The 17,442-nt window shown below is 44.4% G+C and overlaps 6 non-coding genes across 6 annotated transcripts in view; 2 read left to right on the forward strand and 4 right to left on the reverse strand.

Annotated features, from left to right (window-relative positions):
• Positions 1-1,017: 1,017 nt before the first annotated feature.
• On the reverse strand, positions 1,018-1,089 carry TRNAP-AGG (transfer RNA proline (anticodon AGG)). The gene has a single exon. It is a non-coding gene; the product is annotated as a tRNA-Pro (tRNA).
• Positions 1,090-2,035: 946 nt separating this feature from the next.
• TRNAL-AAG (transfer RNA leucine (anticodon AAG)) lies at positions 2,036-2,117 on the forward strand. The gene has a single exon. It is a non-coding gene; the product is annotated as a tRNA-Leu (tRNA).
• Positions 2,118-5,543: 3,426 nt separating this feature from the next.
• On the reverse strand, positions 5,544-5,615 carry TRNAP-AGG (transfer RNA proline (anticodon AGG)). Its single transcript has one exon. It is a non-coding gene; the product is annotated as a tRNA-Pro (tRNA).
• Positions 5,616-5,921: 306 nt separating this feature from the next.
• Positions 5,922-5,994, reverse strand: TRNAT-UGU (transfer RNA threonine (anticodon UGU)). Its single transcript has one exon. It is a non-coding gene; the product is annotated as a tRNA-Thr (tRNA).
• A 6,997-nt stretch (positions 5,995-12,991) lies between these two features.
• Positions 12,992-13,073, forward strand: TRNAL-UAG (transfer RNA leucine (anticodon UAG)). The gene has a single exon. It is a non-coding gene; the product is annotated as a tRNA-Leu (tRNA).
• A 4,329-nt stretch (positions 13,074-17,402) lies between these two features.
• TRNAY-GUA (transfer RNA tyrosine (anticodon GUA)) overlaps positions 17,403-17,442 on the reverse strand; it is a 91-nt gene continuing 51 nt past the window's right edge. The window contains exon 2 of the tRNA in view: positions 17,403-17,438. This is a non-coding gene — a tRNA (tRNA-Tyr). The remainder of the gene's footprint in view (positions 17,439-17,442) is intronic.

Consider the following 17,442-nt stretch of genomic DNA (forward strand, 5'->3'; position numbering starts at 1 on the left):
ATATCCCCCTCAAATAAAGCAGGCTGAAACACTGGGCTGTGTCTTTTTTCGTGGAGTTTCCTGCTTTAGCACAGTCCACGTCTGTGGCTTGGGGAAGTTAGGAGGATCACAGAGAGAAAGTCAGTTCCGGACACCATTGGACCCAGAACTAAACCTAACTAGGGAAGATGAAGCACCTGCTGGGAGGGGGTGATTCTGAGGAGGGCGGGGTGGGACACAGGATGCCTAGAGTTACAGGGATTTGGGCCTGGTCTCCAGCTGTGGCCCGTAGAGCAACTGGGTAGCATCTGTAGCTCCCAGGCCAACCCTGATTACAACTGGGGAACTTTTAAAAAATAACCGTGCAGAAGCCCCATCCTCAAAGAATCCAGTTCATGTGGTTTGGGGTTGGGTCCCTCAGTGAACGCTTTAAAAGCTTCCCAGGTGAGTGTACCATGCGGGAAGGCTTGAGCATCCCTGTGGAGAAGTTCAGTCCCCAAGTGCTCCACCACCTGAGACTCTCCCACCCTCGCGCACACACGGGGCCCTGGAACGTCAGGCTTGAATGAGGGAGGGAGCCCAGGCTTTATGTGACAAGACACCTTGCCACGTACGCTGACCCACAGAGGTCTCAGCACCGAAATGCCCCCATACGTACAGTGGAGGAAAATTGACGGTTGTGTGAAACTATTGATATAAAACATGCCTCCCTAAGTTCTGAGTGAACAATTCTTGGATAATAACCAAAAACTGCAAACGAGAAATGATAGTTGACTTCAGAAATAATGATTTTGTAGAGGAAATACTGTATAAATTATACGTAACAATATCTGGTATTTATCCTCGTGATTTAATAACATTGCAAGGAAAGATTGTCTAAAGATTAAGTATATAAATCTGAAATGGTGGAGTATAAAATGGTGGTCACACAGTAATATTAGCTACAGAAGGTGGTTGCTTAGCGTGATGGTGTAACATCAATAAATCAGGTTTTATTGGTTGTGCGAGGAAGACAACTGACTGGGAGAGAAAAAAGCAGGGCTCGTCCGGGATTTGAACCCGGGACCTCTCGCACCCTAAGCGAGAATCATACCCCTAGACCAACGAGCCACACATAGTGGGCTGTGGGTTTCTAAACTTTAGTAAAGAAAGTTTTAGCCACGTCCACAGTTGGCTAAGTCCTTGTTTAATAATTATGGGCATAGGGTGACACCTAGTGGATGAATAAATCACTGCAGTCTCCCTTGCCCAGACTCTGGAAGGCGATGCTCCTAGACTACAGATCATTTTTGGAAAAAATTTCAGACATCAAAGAGAATAACTTCCCTGCACATTTTCGCTTTGCAGTAGGCCAAAGATGCTACGCGGATGGTGGGAGGCAATCTCATCAGGGACAGTCACGGGCTGAGGGCTGATCTGGTGGCCGTGGGGAGAGGAGAGGATGCGCCTTCACGGGAGGGCATCTCCTTGACGCGTAACCACCGCTCTGCCCGCGGCCGGCGGGAGAGCGGGGCCCGGGTAGGGAGGCTTCTTCCGACCTCGGCACGTTACTGCCCGGGTCCTGGGCTCGGCCAGGCTGGGACGTCTCTGGCCCTGCCATGGACTCTATTGAACTCACCGCCCGGAAAGCTTCCCCGTCTCCCCCGGGCAGATCCAGGCGCTCTCTCGCCGGACAACCCCAGACTCAGTGTCTTTCTCGTAGCAAAAGCTCTCTCCACGTGGCGCCCTCCATGGAGACACCCCCAGGCAGGAGAGGCCCCCAACTTTCCCGGGTGACCAGCCTGTGCCCGGCTCAGGGCAGGTGCTCCGTACACGTTAGAGCCAACACAAGTTGTCCCATCTCTCGGGACGCCCTGCGAGAGGTGTCACGGCTCTTTCCACCAATCTCAAGCACTGTGGCTTAAAAGAAGAAAGAAAGTAAAATAAACCTGGAAGAAAAGAAAAAGAAGAGAGATACAACGAACCCAATAAAACTACAAATATATCAGCTATGGGGTGAGGAGAGGAGGGGAAGAGAATGAAGGGTACAGATGTGCTTAGGTGTATAACCAGAGCGGGTAGCGTGGCCGAGCGGTCTAAGGCGCTGGATTAAGGCTCCAGTCTCTTCGGGGGCGTGGGTTCGAATCCCACCGCTGCCATCTGCTTTTTGAAACCGTGTGTATCCGACAGTTAAGATTGCCCTGCTGCTGCCACGTTAAATCACTGCGTCTCTTCATCTTCCTTTCGCGCCCAACCGCTAGAGAATCTGGGATATGCTGTTTGGCGACTTCTCATATTTTTAAGTCCCATAATTCAAAGTTTTTCTTAATGAAAGACAATAACACCATCGCAAGATCGTAATAATGCCTTTGAATCCATGGTTTCCCAAAGGTAAAGGGCTAGGACTTTCATTTCATAAACCTATAAGGTTTGCTTTGCCTTTCTTCACTCTGCCAAAGAGCCTATTTTGAGGACTTGTCACATGAGTGTCACTGTTCTACTGCTGAGGAATACAGAAAAAATGAATAAAACACAATGCCTGCCCACACGGGATGCTCACAGACCAAACTGGAAAAGTAAGCCGCACATTACAAAGTGATCTTGAAACATCCTGAGACATCATCAAGCAGAAAATAAACGCAGTATAAGGAAGGGAGAACAGTGATGTGGGGAGGATGATGAAGGGACGGTGGACTCTGCTGGTAGAATATCAGAGTTCCAGTTCTCACATTACTAGCTGTGTGGCCTTAGGCAAGTTGCTTATCTTCTCTGTACCTCAATTTCCTCATGTGTAAAATGGAGGTAATAATAGAATACACCTCATGGAAGTATTATGAAAATTAATTCATATATGTAAGGTGTTTAGTACACAGTCTGGCAGTCAAAATATGTTAAGTGTTTTCACTACTTAAATATATAGTTTGCCACATTTAAGACCAGAGGACCTACCCTTTCTTTTCTCCCTTCTGGGTTGAAATTCCACTGGAGATTAGGTCATAAGAGATCAAACATAGCCTACAGAAAGCTACAGTAAATACATATATGTGTGTGTGTAAGTGTGTGTGTGTGCACGAGCATGTGTGTGAAAGTCCTGCCATTATCAATATAAATATTTCTAATTCTGGTGCCCATAGGTAAGCAGTCCAGTAGCCTGAATTGGCTGCTTGGGCCAAAGTAGAGCGATGAAGATCAATTAAGTCTTTCCATTTGTAATGTAAACCCCTTGCCATAGCTTTTTCCTTTGGGAAGATTCCAATCTGAGCCTCCAGAAGCCAGAAATAAATACTGTTTAATTGTGGCTACTGGAGACCAGCAGGTGTGCCCAGGAATATGGTAACATTCCTTCCTTCATTCATTCATTCATTCATCACCTACCACATATCATACACAGTGCTAACTGCTGAAGATACAGCAGCAAGCATAACACAATCTTTGGCCTTCTGGAGCTTATACACTAATAGGAGAAAAAAAGAAAGAAAGAAGCATATTTAATCGTGTCAAGTAGTGATAGGTACTGTGAAGAAAAAGTAGTTTGGGAATAGTGGCAACTGAGGGCTACTGTGGAAAGGTTGGTCAAGTAAGATGTCTCTAAAGAGGTGACATTTGAACACAGAAGGAATGAGAGAGGAAGTTATACAAATATCCAAGGACATAATATTCCAGGAAGAGGAAACAGCAAGTGAAAGTTCCAGAACAGGAAACAGGTCCATGTATTTGAGGAACAGTAAGAAGGCCAACGTAGCCAGAATCAAATGAGTGAGAAGGAGGAGGGGGCAGGAGCTGGGATCAGAAAGACACTTTCAAGGGCAAGATCATGGATTTCATTCTAAGTGTGAGAAGTTGTTGGATGTTTTTGAACTGAAGAGAATATTATTTTATTTCTATTTTAATAGGATCACTCTGGCTGCCCTCTGGAATAGGGAGTAGACGGAGTAGGAAGATGAGTTAGAAGGCTATTCTGGGAATCCAGGCAAAAGATGAAGGAGAGTTTAGACTCAAGTAATAGCAGTGAATGTGTTGGGAAATGGAAAAGCTAGACCCAACAGGGTTCATTGGTGGACTGGATGTAATGTATGAGGGAAGTGGATGAATGATGGATCTATTTCCTGAGACATGCACGGTGGTGGAAGGGCAGTTGGAAGAGAAGTGGCAGGAGAACAAGAGTACTATTTGAGACGTGCTAAATTTGAGATACCTATAATTTACTCACGTGGGGCAAGCAGGCGACTATATGTACAAACCCAGGTCAAGGTTTGTGAAATAAATTTAAAGACCATCACTGTATGGGTGATATTAAAGCCATGTGATTCGATGGGTGAGTGCAGACAGATAACCAAAAAGGAGGGCAGGAGGCCATTCAAAAATTGAGAGGTCAGGAAAGAAGGAGCCAGCAAAGGAGACTAAAAAGTAGGCTGCTGAAATGAGGGGTGTAGTACCCCTAACCTGCTGAGAAGTAACATGAAGAGAAGTGACCGGTAGATTTGGAACCATCAAAGTCGTTGGTGACCTTGATGACAGCCATTTCAGTGGAATGGTGGAGCCAAAAGCCTGGTTATGATCATAAAAGACTGTAGACACTATGTTTGTATGCTGATGGGAATGAGCATGCACCCTGGGAGAAATAGCCGCTGTGTGTTTTGGAGGCTGTGGAAGGGGATGTTGACTACAGAAATCAAGTCCTTGAGTAGGGGAGAGGGAATGGGATTCATCTAGTGTGAAATGAGAGGAGTTGCCCTTAAATAGAAGAGAAAGGTGGGCCTTGAAACAGGAAAGAAGATAGAATATGAGTGTCAGTGCGGATAAGTTGGCGGATCTGCTGCCACGAAGGGGAAATTTCTAATGGAGTCATTCTTTTCTGTAATAGTTATTCACTCAATAAAGAAAGTTGCTAAGGGTCCACAAAACATTTGCTTTTTCAATTTAGCATTTTAAATCTGCCTTTGGAGTTTTACATTCCCTCATCACTCTATTGCTCCGCTAGAGTGAACAGAATCCATTGCCTACCTCACAGAGACGTTATTTAAAAAAAAAAAAAAAAGAGAGAGAGAGAGAGAGAGTAAGAAGGAGGGAGGGAGAGCAAGAGAAAAACAAAAGAAAGACAATACTATGTGATAACGGGTAAAAACTCTTTTAAAGGATAACACATCACACAATTATAAAATGGTGATTATGTTGGTATGTATCAGCTCCCAGTTCCTCCCGAGAAAAGAAAACACTCCTTACATTTACCACTATTTAAAGTTTCCAAGCAATTTCCCATACGCTGTTGTATTTGACTGAATGGGATCCCTGGAGGTGGGCGAGGAAAGGGAAAGTGTTACCATCTCCGTTTCACAACAGATGGGCTGAGAGGGCAAGAGAATCCTCAGCTCTCCGGCCTGCCCCGCCCGCCTGCCAGCCCTGGGGATAGGGGAAACACTTTGTCAGACAGACTTCAAAGATAACTTACTTAGGGCTGTGTGTACATTGCTATTTCACATCTTTAAGGAGGCTTTCATTGCAACTTTTCAAAGCAGACTAGAGAAAACAAAATGTAGTAACAGAAATACTCTAAACACGTTATTAGAGGTATAAAAAAAAAAAAAGGGCTCGTCCGGGATTTGAACCCGGGACCTCTCGCACCCTAAGCGAGAATCATACCCCTAGACCAACGAGCCACGCTCAAAACATTTTATAATTTTGCCTCAAGGCTCATTCACGTCACTTGGCGTTTCCTGAAAACTTGTGCGTTTGAGTGCCTTCTGTTGGCAGGAATGCGTGTTCTTGTTTACCAAGCAAACGTAAGCCTCACGCCGAAAGAGTCATTTATCAGTGGCTCTGGTGGATCCAGACCTGGAGAGCAGCAAGGGAAGTATATCTGGATTGCCTAAACGTCTTCCTCGGTGCTATTGAGGATAAGGGACATCTGTCGAGCACAGCTGGCGTTGAAGCCCTCGTCTGGAAGGAAAAAAAGAGAGAGCAGAAGGCCCCAGCGAGATTTGAACTCGCGACCCCTGGTTTACAAGACCAGTGCTCTAACCCCTGAGCTATGGAGCCCTCGCCTGTAAAGCTTTGCTCTGCCTCTCACCTTACAGATACACAGAGTAAACCTAGCATCTCGAAGTATTAAATGAGATCTTGATGCGAGCAAAAATCCAGGATCCTCTCCTACAAAAATGAAATCTTTCCAACTCTTGTCAACCATTCGAAAAGACTCCTGTTTGAAGAGAGCCACTCCCAGACGGTCTTCTCGTCCCTCATCTTGACACTCTGCTGAGACAGGGCCTCTGGTGCCCAGAAGGGGTGCAGACATAAGAATTCCAGATATTTGGGTACAACAGGAGACCCACCTGAGAAACAAGAGGCGCATGCAGAGGGTGTCTGATGGGTAGGGAGATTACAGGGCACCCCTTTCACTTAACACGGTGGTAAAATCCAGGGAAGAAGATAAGAAATTTACCACGGTTTTGTCCTTTCTGAATCCAGAGCCCCAAACCCTTAAGTTTGCTTTTTTGAAATTAATGCCTCTCTCTCAAAGGTCCAGGGGTGGAAGCAAGCAGGGAAAAGGGGCGTTGGAGAGGAAGAGTTTAATCCTTCTTTAAGGACATATGCAGATTTTCAGATTTTTTGGTATGAAAATAACACAATTTTTTAAAGAGTTCTGTTTTCACTTTTTAGAAACCTTGTTTATATAAGCTAGTAAGCAGGAACTAACCATTTATTTGACCAAGAATAATCTTGAACTTATTTCTTACTGCAAATACAGTCATAGATGAAAACATTGGGAAAAAACACTGATTCATGCAATCCCAAGAAGACGTGAACCAATTCTGCTTAGACCCTCCTGCCACAGGCTTGCTCTTGCACCATTTTTTTGATTTCATTTGTCTAAGATCGTAAAGTTTGTAAGAAACCTATAAGCTTACAGTTCATTATGTCCTTTCATTTTCATTGCGTAAATGTAAAAACATGGTGCCACAGACCTTACAAATTTTTAAAGAAGAGAAATCTCTATTTAGATAGACAAAGTAAAGCATTTATGGCAAATATTTTTGGTTCAGGGATGCATAATGGAGAGGCCTCACAATGTTGTCCTAAGGTGAGATGAACATGTACAACTCTCCATGGCAAAGAAAGTAATAACATCTTCCATAGCTTGACAAAAGCGACTCCTCTCAATACTCTCTTGGTGATCAACCTTCAGTCTTTCTACACCAAACAGTCTCCTTCACGTCCCCAAGAGAACTACAAGACTTTGTGTGTTAACTGGCTCCTCTGCCTCCAAGAATTACCAGTCTGCTCTCTATACCCATTTGCCTACACGAGGCATTTCAGTGGAAGGAACCTCCAAGGTGATCAGCATGGTAATCTCTTTGGACTAAAGACAGGCATCAGAATCTTCATCGTGGTTAGAAAACACCTGGGATGATTATTGAACCTTGCAGAGTGAAGTGTCCTTGTTTTGCAAATGAGGGTTCATTATTATCATCATTGTTATTACCATCTTTATTATTATTATTATCAGAGAGACTGGCCTTTAGTCAAACTGCTAAACAGTCAAAACTGTGCCTCCAGCAGATTTCTCATCCATTCCCCACTTGCTGTTTCTCCTCCTCTCTTTATTTGTTATTCTCCAGTGGTATTCTTGGCTCCTCTTACCTTTTCCTACAATCTGTTCTCTCATCCTCACCCTGTAACAATTCAGCAAGCTCACTTCTATTCCCTATATGGATTGTTTTTTTCTCTTTTAACTACAGAATGCTTGTATTGCATCTAAAAGGAATTTAAAAGCTTCAAAGGAGCATTCCAAGAAGAGAAGCCATGGCAACAACCATGGGCCTGATGATTTTTGTCTCTCCTAGACATAGGTTGGCTGCGGGGGCAGAGTGCTCACTACTCTATCAGGACTAATAAACCTTTGACCAATAGACCCTATCTGCATTCAGCCTATCTCCTACCCCTGAAGGTTGTCCCAGGACCTCACATAGTCTCTCTCATTCTTCCAGCCACTCACTGCCTATGGCTCACTTTGGTTGGCCTGTCTGACTCCTGGAGGTTCCAAGAGCCTATCCACCAGTTTATTAGACCCAGAAAGCAACATCAAAAATGGACATGTTCCAGAGTGCTCTGACTCATCCTGTTCTCAGGAACAACCTGACCCCTAGTATGCATCTTAGGAGTATTTTTAATTGTTTGCTGCTCATTTGTCTTCATTTCTTCCCTTTTCCCTCAACTTTTTATTGTACAAAATTTTTATCCTAGTGTTGAAATAAACAAAGACCAACTAAATGAGAACAAGCAAAAGCTATTTATGCAGAGCTGGCTGTAACAAGGGAGTCAGCAGCCATCATCTCTTGAGTTTTGGTAAAAACTCAAAGCCAGACAGAGGAGTAGGAAAGCTTTATAGTAAAAAAAGGAGAATGCTTGAGGTGTGCCTTGATTTGAGGCTGTTGGCTTGGGGAAGCTGTAGGCAGTCTCACTAGGAGCTGGGCATCCCATGTGATAGGTTAGGGGTGCATAATTGGCTTTCTCTGGTTGGTTCTAAGTTGGAAACAGGAATAAATATTAGGAAAGCTCAGTTACTAACCAAATCCTGGCCATTTGGGGCTGATTATTACAGGGGTTATTAGTAGAGATAGTGGTCTGAGTTCTTGTAAGTCTGACTTGTAGATAGTAGGCTGTTTTGGTTTCCTGAGCTGGTTACTACAGATGATGGGTTGGTTTCCTGAGCTGGTTGCTGCAATCTGCAGGTCAGAGTTCTGTTGTTATATACGGTCTGGCCATTGTCCATTTATATATTAAGCCTCTCACTAGAGAAAAGTTGAAAAAAAACCATACAATAATACCTATATATCCCTTGGCTAGAATCACCAATTATTAATATTTGCCACATTTACTATTTGGGTTGCCACCTAACCATAGTGTGTGTGTGTGTGTGCGTGTGCATGCACGCACACGTATTCATTCTTCTAGGTTTATATCGTATGTATTACAAGAGGAGAAGATATTTTCTTTTACTCAACTGCAAGCTCCCAACAAGCAGGGATAATAACCTCATTTATTTTCTACACCTCCCCAAATCTGACCAAATGGTGAGCACAGATTTATTTGATGGATGTGAAATGGGTTGTGTGCAACCATGAAGAGCCAAAGGGAGATCTTATTTCTCAGTCCCAAAAGCCTCCTGGCAGATGCTCCCCACTAGCCTAACCCCTAGTGCCTAAATCCATTATAAACACTCTTGTGAGTTCACTGAGGGGCTGACCACAATTTGAGCACTTGGTGTTTTGCGGAACTGGAGTCAGGGCCTGGGAAAGGCAGGCCAGAGAAATCAAGTGAGAAATTCAACTGTACATCAGTCTTGATCTTGTTAAACCCAAAGCAGCCAGATTATTTACTTTTATGGGGACTGAGTGGAATTGGGAAGGATGATATCAATACCAGCAGGATGAACAGAAACAAATAATAAGGAATGTCTCACATCCTTCCCTTTTCCATTCCTGCTGGCCATGACCTAGTTCAGGGATGCATTTCTTTTCACCTGAAGCTAGAAGAGGCCATCAGTCTGGTAAGATTGCTCCATGAAGTCCCTTTGTCCCACCTCTTCCATAAAATCCAGTGAACATTGGAAGGACAAATACAAATTAAAAATAAGAGGCTTAATTTTTCCTGTTGAAAATAAGGAAAGAGATTTCCCTCCCATCTTTTTTTCTTTGAACATTTATTGTAGAAAACTTGTCAGTGTAAGTACATCACAGTACTTTGCGTAACTGTGATGATCAATGTGATAATCATATGAGACCACATAGAAGCTAAATATTTAAGTAGGGGCTGAATAAATGCTGAAAGGACTATCTGATACATCCATCAAAAGGAGCATATTATTTACTAGGATTTAATTTTCAGCAGGATTTTTATAGCACATGCAGAAGGGGGCCTCAGGCCAATACCTGATTGGCTCTCTGCTGGAGCTGGGGACAGAGCTTTACATTGCAATGTAGCAGTACAAATCTTTTGCTGATCCAGAAAGATTCTGGAGGGAACTTTCAAATGCCCTAAATTGAGCATAGAACATTAGATACATAGATTTGATACACAGATTAGAACATAGAGTACTTCTCAAAATTCCCTAACCTGTGAGGAGCTTGTTAAAATTTGGATTCAATAGGCCTGAGATTCTGCCTTTCTACTGTTACCAAGAGATGCTGATGCTGCTAGCCCCTGGACCACACTTTGAGTGTCAATGCCTTGAAGTAAATTTCTTGCTTGTATATAAATTTTCATCATCTGGGCTATTAATAAGATATGGACAGCAGGAAATTCAAGGTTAAATTCTCCAGCAATATTGCAGAATGCTAGAGCCTAGAATACTAACATTCTGCACGGAAGACTAAAGAATAGCCACGTGTCAGACAAACACATTGCATTCCTGTATCCAGCATTTTCCCCAAGGGTTTCTTATCTATTTGCTTCAGATACTGGACAATGGGTGCAGCAAACTTGGCATTCCATTAGGACACCTGGTTTGTGAGTCCCTGGGCACTTCTTGTTTGAACTATGCAATCCAACACAGGATCCACTTCTTGGGGGGAATAGAGCAAGGCTCCTCCTTGCACTGAAGGATCCAGTGAATTCAAGGCAGGCAATGAGCGCTCAGGCAACATCCAGTGATTTTGAATAGGGGAAGCCATGCACACTGGTTAGTAAAGGAACTTCACTTACTCAGGGACATGAGTCCCTGAGTCTTTCCTGATAAGAAAGTGCTTTGAAGTCTGTCTGTTTAGGGAACCTGAACACGTGACATCCCAGGATCAAAGGGAACTCTGCTGTAATGACAACAGTTCTTTCCTGTTGACTGGCTCCTTTTATTTCTTAATAAAGCGCTAAAAATGATGAAGAAGGGCTCAGGGCACTTCTATCTTATGAGAATCTCCATATTTTTTAAAAAGAAGTCAAAATATAGTTACTGAAACTGCAGTTTATTTAAATGTGTATGTTTACCAAATGAGCACTAACACACAGAGACAAATGTGACCATATAATCTCATTTGGAGGTCTCATCAAAAGCCTCATATTGAGGTTTCCCCTGACCTACCCATCTACTGTGAGTCTCTTGTCTGGCTCAGTATGGGGCATCATAGTTCAATAGGTATTCTAAATATTTGTTCTCTCCCCTCTACCCGCTCCCCACATCCTTTCAAATGATAAAGACCCCCGGGCCCTTTTCTCCCTTTCAAATTGGTGCTTCCTCATCTCACACACTAAGATGGTTGCACATGATTTGTAGGTTCCCTCCAACCTAAGATCAACATCAGTCTTTCCACTGCTGTGGACTGTGACAAAGACTTGCGTGAAGTGCTGAAGACAGTAAGCTCACACTCGCTTTTTTTCCGAGGATGCTGAAAAAGCGTGAAAATATAAAGTGAAATTTCTTAGAAGCCATAGACTTCAGCCAAAGGGGCCGCAACAGTGGTTTGAATCCCTCCTCCTCCAGTGATGTAGGCATAGAAGCTACACGTTGAACCCTTCCGCTAGACTCGGTGGTACCTACACTGGCCCTCGCTCCTGGCCACCTCCAAGTGCGCCTGACTCCAGTAGCTTCTGGAGAGAAAGAGAACTTGACTGGAGCCAACGAGCGGACACCCGGCTCCCCCCAGGGAGCTCAGATTGCCCGTGAACTGGGACTGGAGGAAGGAGACCACAGGGCGAAAAGGAGTGACCAAAAGACGCACAACACGGCGTAGGAGAGGCGTTGTGTGTCTTGGTGGTGGGGGTCGGGGGACCCGACCCAGGGGGCGGCGGGGACTGGCGGGATGGGGTGCGAATGGGGTGTCCAAGAAGAGCCTGCCTCCGGCCTCGGACCCTCTGGGCCCCTCCCTCCGCCAGCCCCAGGCTTCTCCTGTCCTCAGTCCCACGTTCATCCGGAGCTCCCCAAGCCCTTTTTCCAGGCAGCTTTTCTAGAACTTCTTTTATGTTCATTGCCCTACCGCTGGCAGCGATGACTCGGATCTAGCAGGACCTTCGCCTCGTGAAGATCCAGTGAATAACAACTTTGTCTCTCTCTACGCACCCCGACCCCGGCAGCTCAGGCCCCCGGTGCCTGGGGAAGGCCCTCGGAGAGCCCCTGGACAAGGGGAGGCAAGAGGGGGTGTGGTTTTTTAAATGATCGAGGCGGGGAGGAGGGGGCACCTGAAGTTAGGAAGCTTTAATTAGACTCCTAGGAGAATTTCTGGATCCAGAGACCCAGGCATGGCCAATGAGAAGAACATAAACCTATAATCCAGGGCTTTGCGCCCAGTAGAGTTCACTGACAGGTACGAGATCCCATTTTGGGTGGGGGAGACCGCAGCTACCACTTCTGAAACTTTTTCCTGACTTTCTGTCTACTCCTTTCGAAAGAAACGGTATGGAGCTTGTGGCGCCGGGAGCCACCCTTTCTGGGCTGGGGGTGCTCTCGGAACGCAGCCTCCCTCTGGAGTCCCTCTGGTCCCTATATAGGGGAAATGGTTCAGGGGCTACAACAGTGCTGTAGTTACTGACCAGGAGGCCGGCAATTAGACCCAACCTCCCCATTCTGATCGACCCCGCAGGAGGAGGCGACGAGGAGTCTCCTTGGAACACGGTGACAGGCTTGCCAGATCTGTGAAGGAAAGGGCACTTCCTATTGGATCTGAACTCGGACCCCGTTCGCACTGTGAATGAGATTGGCAGCCATAGACCAACGCCCCCAGCAAGGAGCTCCTCGTTCAGTCTTCTCTAAGCACTTGCGATAAGTCGCCAGTGGGATTTTTTTTCTTTTTGCATGTTATTGACTTACATTAAAGAAAACGTAGTCGTTTTCCAAGGACGTTCACTTTAATAATCATTGACAACCTTTTAGCTCGCTTCCCAGGCGTGTGAGAATGCGATGATTCCTCCTCGTCCCGGGTTTGTTCACATCCGTAGAGACGAATGGATACGCTCCGGGGAACCCCACTAACGGTAAAGAAAAGTCACAATTTTGAGTCGGTGCGCTGGGGTAAACTCAGAAATGAGAGGACGACTTCTCACACGCGGTAGTGTGGCCGAGCGGTCTAAGGCGCTGGATTTAGGCTCCAGTCTCTTCGGGGGCGTGGGTTCGAATCCCACCACTGCCAACGGTGTGTTTTAGTCCAGCTTCAAACCCAAAGTACTCCGGTCCTCTTTAGAAAAGGAGTTTTAAGGCATGTGTGTAGAGAACATTCGAATTCTTTCCGATCACCGCACATCAGTTCTTCTGTGATTTCTCTACAAGTTGGAAAGTAAACCACGTCAGTCTTAAAGTTCTTCACTCTCCTCCTGGCGCTCCTTGCCCAGGCTTGCTGTTTGCAGTTAACTTGCCCTATGTTCCAGCTTTTGCAGAGCTTTTGTGTTACCGCAATGGGGAATGCTTTCCGTCCTCCTGTTCTAAAACTCTCGCTCACACTGAATCATTTCATGATGTGGTTTAGGCATACTCTGGTCAAGAAGGCTTCCCAGAAACTGCTCCGGGGCCATCAGCCTGCTGCGGACCGTGGTTTAGGAGCTGCAGCTCTGTGCTCGCGGAATAACCTACACAGACCGGATTTTGGTTTTAATCACATTACTTTTGTAACTGAATATGGTGAAGGAATGAGTGAATGAATGAATGAATGAATGAATCCAGAAACCAACACTGGGCTTCAAGCACTCATTCAATCATCATTGCCTCATGGGGGTGGGATGGGGCAGGTAAATAGTTATTTTGAATTTGATTTTGCAGGTGGGTTTGTGATTTCAAAACACTTCAGAGCTGATTCTTGACTGATTCTGTGCAAGGGGCCCCGGGGGGTGTGCTGTGAATGTTGTTGGATTAGCCACTCCCCTGTCCCATCCAAGCGAATCTACTTATCTTAGAGACTGTCCAGGTCTCTACATCACCCAACTACAATACCCCTGCAGAACTTAACTCAGTGTGTTGACGAGGAGTGGGGCACTCTCAGGGTCTGTTTAGTGGGTCCTCTCAGAAGGGTTGTCCCACTGCTTTTCCAGCCCTTCCAGCCTCTGCTGTTTACTCTAGTACTCATGGATTTGGCCAGGCAGCTCCCTCAAGGAGGCAGAGAATGTCCCTGCAGTGTCATGAGGAATGCATGAAAGAACCGGAGCACAGAAATAGGACTCTGTGCAAGAACCAAGGGCTTGGGATTTTTCATGCCACTCTTTGATTCTGCCTTCCATTTTATGTCTTCCCCCCTTCCTCATTCAAAATCCACTTCTGTGTCCTCTCAGGGCCCCTCCGGTTTCACTTGGATGACTCCTCCAGACGAGTTCGCTTCCTTTTCATCTGCCTCTCACCAAGAAATTGTTTGAGCCCTTGAGGTCTTCACACAAGAGGCCATACCTCCCTAAGAAATTGAGAGATCAGGCTTGCTTTGCTCCCAGTGGTTTTTTGGGGGGGAGGGTGTAAGGAGCCTCTATACTTGTGGATAAACTGGACATTGCTGATACTTCTATAAAATTCCCTCTTTGTATTATTCCCCTATCACTGTCCTTTTCTTCACAGGGCAATCGTTCTGTCTTCTTCAATGTTTGCTTTTCCTTTTTCCTGAAATTTGACTCTGTGCATTACCCCAAGATTCATTTAACTTTTGTATTTCCATTCATCTCCCCCTAATGACTCCCAGAAACCTAATCTCTGTAGTTGTATATTTTCAGCTGCCCAGAGAATGGCTCCTGTTAGGCCATCATCTCCATTCAAAAGAGAGTTAGCCTGAAATCCTCTCCCTCCCGTCTCCCACTCAGCTCCTCCCCAATCAGACCCTTTTCTAGCGTTCTCCACATCACCAATGACACTAGCATTTCCCAGGTTCTCTAGAGCTCCAACTTGGAGTGTTTTCATTTGTATTGTTTTACTCCTTTGCCTCATTTGTGTGTAGCACCCTCACTGGCCCTTAGTTCTAGTCAATTCCACCTCCTTGTTGATGGAATGATGCTTGCTTCTGTCACCATTCACTCAAGCCACTCACCACTCCCTGCCCTTTGTCTGCCCCCATCACCTCTGCTGCCACCAGACTGTTCCTGAACCCCATCCTTCCCTCTGTCCCCTTGTCATCCCTCCTCTTGTTCCTCTAGACATCCTCTGCTACTCCTCCATCCACATTCTGTCACTCCTGCCACATCCTCTCCCCTATTCTTCTCTGGCACTCTTCCTGCCACCCCTCCTGACACATCTGCCACTCTTACCAACTTTCGTCATTCCACTACACACTCATACCTAAAATATGCCTCACCCACTTAATCAATATTTCTGTCAAATTCTAGCTCAAAACTCAACTTAAGAAAGCTCTCTCTGGTTGTCCTTCACCTCCATTCTGATCACTCCATTTCATTGTCCTGAATGTGCTCCGATATTATTCTGCAAATGTTTACTAGTAGTATCACTATTTGTAGTATCACTAGTAGCATCACTAGCAATACTAGTAGTATCACTAGTAGTATCACTATTCACTAGTAGTATCACTATACCAACACAATCAACAGCATTATATATTTTGTGACTTCAACTAAACTGTGAATTACTAAGTCACTGGATTTTTTTAAATTAATTTTTTTAGATCAGTGCTATGGGCTGAATTTTTATGTGTCCCCCTCTCCCTTAAGATTCATATGTTGAAGCCCTAATCCTCAATGTGATAGTATTTGGAGGTGGGGCCTCTGGGAAGTAATTAGGTCATGAGGGTGGAGGCCTCATAAATGGGATTACAGCCCTTTAAGAAGAGGCAGGAGAGAGATGACTTCTCTCTCGGCCATGTGAGGATACAGAGAGAAGGCAGCTGTCTACAAGCCAGGAAGGTGACTGTCTACAAGCAGAGCAGGTCCTCATCAGACACCACATCTGCTGGCATCTTGATCTTGAACTTCTCAGCCTCCAGACAGTGAGCAATAAATGTTAGGTTTAAGCCACCAAGTCTACAGTATTTTTGTTCTAGCTTCCTGAACTGACTAAGACAAGAAGTTATACGTGTATAGCAAAATTGAGTGAAAAGTACACACAGAGAGTTCCTACATACCCTCTTTCCTCCCCCCATTCCCCACAGGATCCCTAACATCAACATCCGGCAGTAGTGGATACATTTGTTACCATGAATGAACCAATGTTGATACATCATTATCAACTAAAGTCTGTAGTTTACATTAGGGTTTACTCTTTGTGTCATACATTCTGTGGGTTTTGACAAAAGTGTAATGACATATATCCACCATTACGATGTCATACAGGATGGTTTCCCTGCCTAAAAATTCTCCATGCTCTGCCAATACACCCCTCTAACTCCTGGCAACTTCTAAGCTTTTTACTGTCTCCATAGTTTTGCCTTTTTCAGAATGCCATGTATTTGGAATCATACAGTAGGTAACCTTTTCAGATTGGCTTCTTTCACTTAGTAATATGCATTTAAAGTTCCTCCATATCATTTCATGGCTTGATAGCTCATTTCTTCTTAGTGCTAAATAATATTGCATTGTATGGATATACCACAGTTTATTTATCTATTCACCTATTGAAGGACATCTTTATTGCTTCCAAGTTTTGGCAATTATAAATAAAGCTTCCATAAACATTTGCAGGCAGGTTTTCGTGTAGACATAAGTTTTCAGCTCATTTGGGTAAGTGCCTAGGAACCTGATTCTTGGATTGCATGGTAAGTGATTTAGTTTTGTAGGAAACTGCCAAACTGTCTTCCATAGTGGCACAGAGTCTTTTTAAACTTCATTTTGTATTATTAAACCACTTTTTTTAAAAAAAAATGTAATGCATACACATGGCATATTTTGAAAAACATATGTAAAAGTATAAATAATACAAATCTCCCACAGATGAACATATTTTGGCTTATTTCCTTTTTTGATATATGAATGATAAACTCCTAGAAGTAGAAATAGAATACTTGATCAAACATGTTTTCTAAGTTTCCTGATTTACAACGCCCAACTGTCCTCCAAAAAATAGTCACGTTCTACAAGAATTAGTATTTCTTTCTTATGAATGAAGGAACATTTCCATACATATTTAGCCTTTGGCATTGCTGATTGTTTGTTTACATCCTTTCAAAAAAAAACAGCCTTTCTACAGTATTTCTCCTTGAACCCTGAAATGCCTAGTGTAAATTATTCACGGTACTGAAAAAGTGTAGGGGAGGTGGGGTTGAGGAATGTTGTTCAATATTCAGTCAACTCTAGCTGGTCTTAAAGATTAGAAGATAATTCAGATCTAAAATGAAAGCCGTTAATTCACATCTCCTGAGTAAATCGAACCACAAGTACTGCACGATCACAAAGAGGACATGTAAAATTAAGTTTCGTGGTCGGCAAAAAGCTGTTCTCTTGTTACCTGAAAATAGAATTAAAATAAATGTTTCATAGTCGTTGGATTAGGAGGATAGAACCTTCTGGAAGTTGAGTAGGGGGACTTCAGCAAAACTCCGATCACCTCCTTCGAGCCGGAATCGAACCAGCGACCTAAGGATGACA

The sequence above is a fragment of the Equus przewalskii genome, chromosome 1, assembly GCF_037783145.1.
Source record: "Equus przewalskii isolate Varuska chromosome 1, EquPr2, whole genome shotgun sequence".
Taxonomy (NCBI): domain Eukaryota; kingdom Metazoa; phylum Chordata; class Mammalia; order Perissodactyla; family Equidae; genus Equus; species Equus przewalskii.